At 34.9% G+C, this 4,585-nt stretch overlaps 1 protein-coding gene across 1 annotated transcript in view; it reads right to left on the bottom strand.

Annotated features, from left to right (window-relative positions):
* LOC107703564 (ankyrin-1-like) overlaps window positions 1-4,585 on the bottom strand; it is a 95,705-nt gene that overhangs the window by 41,395 nt on the left and 49,725 nt on the right. The window lies entirely within an intron of this gene.

Below are 4,585 nucleotides of genomic sequence, written 5' to 3'. Positions count from 1 at the left end.
ATTGAAAACTGAGTACTTTTACTTTTACTGGAGTAATATTTTATTATACGTATCTATACTTTTACTCAAGTACTTGATTTGTGTACTTCGTCCACCACTGGTAAACAATGGCATATTTATTATAAAGGAGGATTAAAGAGGTTGTCCAGATGAAGGCTAAAGGGACGAGCCTTTCAGCCACTGCAAGAGAAGCTGGTCATTCCAAATATGTGATTTCTCGAATATTGCAGGTTTACAATGACACTAATTCATTCAAGTCCCCCAAAAAGGCTGGTCGTCCATGTAAGACAAATGCATGAGAAGACAGAATAATGCAAAGACTCTCAATGGGTAATCGGTTCAACACTGCAGCTGAAAATGCTCGCCAGTTCAGCGCTGATCAGGGTAAGGATCTGTCTCAGCACGTTTAAGAGAAGTCGGACTGAAAGCGCACTCTGCAGTGACAAAGCCTCTCATTAGCAGAAAGAATCAAAAGGCTAGGCTCACCTTTGCTGAGGAGCATGTTGTGTGGACTCTCACTTTAGTGATGGACTCTCACTTTTTCATTTTATTGATGAGAGCCAGTTTAATTTATTTGATGGGAAACATTTTGTTTGTTTATCAGAACCTCCTTCAGCAACATGCGGTTCCTTCCCTGCAAGCATCTCCCAATCAGCCTGCAATTTTCATGCAAGACAATGCCCCCGTCACACTGCAAAACGGGTAAACAGTTCCTTGAAGCTAAGAACAAATGGCCCGGCCAGAGTCCTGACCTAACCTGATTGAAAATCTCTGGAAAATCCTTGGCGACAAAGTTATGGCTAAGAAACCCACTACAGTTATCGAACTATGGAAGAGAGTGGAAGTAGAGAGGACCAAGATCACACCAGCACAGTGTGAGAAACTAGTGATATTAGTTGAAACTAGTGATACTAGTTGAAATGCCTTGGTTATTTTGTCAAACATGTAAGTGGAACAGTGGAATACCCACTATTCCTTCCAAATTTGAGCTATGAAGATAAACAATATTTCAGATTTTGTTCTCTAATTTTCATCTCCACTGTATGTATGTATGTATGTATGTATATATATATATATATATATATATATATATATATATATATACTGTATATATATGTACATGCAGTGTATACATAGTCATGTATATATAAAATAAAGGACGCCCTATTGAATTCCATGGTTTTCTGTATCAGAATAATAAAAAATCATCTGGTCCTTGGCAGGTCTTAAAATTTGTAAAATAAAACCTCAGATGAACAACATCACATGACATATCACACCATGTCATTATTTATTTAGCAGACCTAAAGCCAATATGGAAAGGTCATGTGTGACAAACTAAGGACCCACTATGATTCAATTGCTTATAGATCCACTTTTAGCAGCAATAACTTGAAGTAATCCTTTTCTGTATGACTTTATCAGTCTCTTACATCGTTCTGGAGGAATTTTGACCCACTTTTCTTCAGTTTATTGAGGTTTTTGGGCATTTGTTTGTGCACATCTCTCGCCACAGCATTTCAGTCAGGATGAGGTCTGGACTTTGACTGGGCTATTGCAACAGCTTGATTCTTTTCTTTTTCAGCCGTTCTGTTGTAGATTTGCTGGCGTGCTTGGGATCATTGTCCTGATGCATGACCCAATATTGGCCAAGCTTTAGCTGTCGGATGGATCAGCCTCACATTTGACTCTGGAATACTTTGGTATACAGAGGAGTTCATGGTCGACTCAATGACTGTGAGGTGCACAGGTCCCATGGCTACAAAACAAGTCCAAAATAATCATCACCCCTCCAACAGCTGTTCAAAGGACATTGTTGTAGAAGTCTTGTGGTTTGATCAGATGCAACTTTGCAAACCTAAGCTATCCTGCCATGTTCTTTTTAGAGAGAGGAGGCTTTCTTCTGGCAACCATTCCTAACATGCCATATTGTCTGGTCTTTTTCTAATTGCACTGTCACTAACTTTATCATTTACCATGTTAACTGAGGCCTGTAGAGTCTTAGGTGTAGTTCTTGGGTTGTCTGCAATTTCTCAGAGTAGTGTATGATCTGACCATGGGGTGAATTTCCTGGGATGTCCACTCCTGGGATGACTGGTGTGTCTGTCATGAATGTCTTCCACTTGTGAACAATCCTCCTCATTGCTGTGGAATGATGGACTTCAAATCATTTGGAAATGTCTGTATTACCCTTCCCAGATTGATGGCAGCAACAATTGGTTCTCTGAGATCATTGCTGATGTCTTTCCTCTTTGGCATTGTGTTAACTTCTGCTTTTATAGAGGTGCTCACACTTGCTGATGATTGGTCAATCAAAGGTATTTGATTAGCAGTGCCTGACCATAACTTATCCTCTTAATTCCTGTGTGTTATTGTGTTATTAACACATAATCTATGTTTTTATCTATGTTATGTAAGGGTGTCCTTAGCTTGTCAGTTTTTCCATTTTGACCTAGTTTTTGCTAAATAAAAAATGACACGTGTGATATGTCATGTGTTGTTGTTCATCTAAGACCTGCTAAGGACCATCTGCTGTATCATGTCCTGATAAAGAAAACCATACAATTCAACAGGGTGTCCTTTCTTTTCCACATGACTGTATATACACACACTGTATATACACACTAATGTTCAGAAGTTTGGGGTTGGTAAGATTTTTTTATGTTTTTGAAAGAAGCTATGCGCTATGTGCTATGTAATTATGTGCTATGCGCTTATGTCACTTGAGGCTGCATGTATGCATCAAAAATACATTAAAACATTAATATTGTGAAATATTATTACAGTTTGAAATAAATGTTTTCTATTTTAATATATTTTAAAATGTAATTTATTCCTGTGATTGCAAAGCTGAATTCTCAGCAGCAATTACTCCAGTCTTCAACGCCACATGATCCTTTCTTCCTTTCTGGGTGCTCAAGAAAAATTTCTTGTTATTATCAATGTTGAAAACAGTTGTGTTGTTTAATATTTATTTATTTATTTATGGAAACTGCGATGCATTTTTTTCAGATTCTTGGACTAATAGAAAAAAGAACAGTCTTATTTTGAAATAGAAATCTTCTGTAACATTATAAATATCACTTTTTTATTTAATTTAATACATCCTTGCTAAATAAAACTATAGCTTTTTTAATTAAATGTAATAACTGAATTTAAAATATTTACTAAACAAAAATCTTACAGACGCCAAACATTTCAACGGCAGTATATATATATATATATATATATATATATACAGTATATAATTATTATATTAATTTTCATAATTTTAATAACATCTTTGTCTACTCATTGCACAAATGCAATGAACAGCAGGTTGTAAATTTACCACTGTGTTTTTAAAAATGTCCAACCTTAATGTTTTAATGAAGATTTGTATATCAGTTTGTACATGCATGCATGTGTTTGTGTATACTGACTTGCGCTCATTTTTACTGTTTGACTTTGTAATCTCTACAGTACATCTGCTGATAGTGTAAGTGACATTCTGACAGATATCAGCAATCAGAAGCCACAGCAGGAGACGATCCCTGAACAAGCTTTTACCGCAAAAACCATCTGATAAACAAACAAAAACACTCACTTAAACACACAGAATCTCATGTTAGGAATATGAATAAAGTCACACACATAAAACACAATAAGAGCCATTAAGAATGAGAGAATTATGAAGAAACACTACAGGAACACTCAAAAGGGTCTGGCTGCAGCTGGCGCTTGCACTCTCAGACGTGCATTCTCAGGCTTGCACTCTCAGACACTTGCACTTCCGCTAGCGACGTCACTTGCAGTCTTTATTATTTTTTATTTTGTTCTATTTATTGATTACGTTTTGTTTGAATCTCTCAACATTTTACAACAGTAGCCAGGTGGTGAAGACAAGAAAAAAGAAACTAAATTACGAAGTCACTTGCAATCGCCACTTGCACTCTCCGCTACCTGCGACGTCACTTGCAATGGACACAAATCGTGCGTGTTGCCAATGGAGACAAGACGCTGTGGTGATTAAACGATTATTTATTTTATTTATTTATTTAGTCATTTATTAGAGGCTTTTATCCAAAGCGACTTACAAATGAGGACAACAGAAGCAATCAATTGTAGTATTAAAACACTAAAAACAGATCCAAAAATAAAGGCTAAAACGTTATAAATACTACCTATACACATTTTAAAAATAAAGAGATTAAATAAAAATGACAAATGCATACAACGAAATTTCAAAACTTAACATTTAAAAGAAAAACAAAAAATAAAGCTAAAAACAATTCAAAATATTAAAGAACAAAAGGTATAAGAGTATAATAATGATTCTAACATAACACTAAGCCAAACACACAAAAATAACAACTACATATATGTATGTACAACCACACACACACACATATATACACACATTTATAAATTCAATATATTTCATTTCCATTTAGTTTGAAGTATTAAAATAACTCAAATTAAATAAAACTAAAAACTTAATAAAAGACCTATACAGACAGAATAAATTCAGACATAATGTAACTAAAATTAAAATAAATAACAAATACAAATAATACAAATCAAATGACAGTAGTTTATCAGTAAT

The sequence above is a fragment of the Sinocyclocheilus anshuiensis genome, unplaced genomic scaffold, assembly GCF_001515605.1.
Source record: "Sinocyclocheilus anshuiensis isolate Anshui unplaced genomic scaffold, SAMN03320099.WGS_v1.1 scaffold330, whole genome shotgun sequence".
Taxonomy (NCBI): domain Eukaryota; kingdom Metazoa; phylum Chordata; class Actinopteri; order Cypriniformes; family Cyprinidae; genus Sinocyclocheilus; species Sinocyclocheilus anshuiensis.
This window is presented reverse-complemented; position numbering and strand designations above follow the sequence as displayed.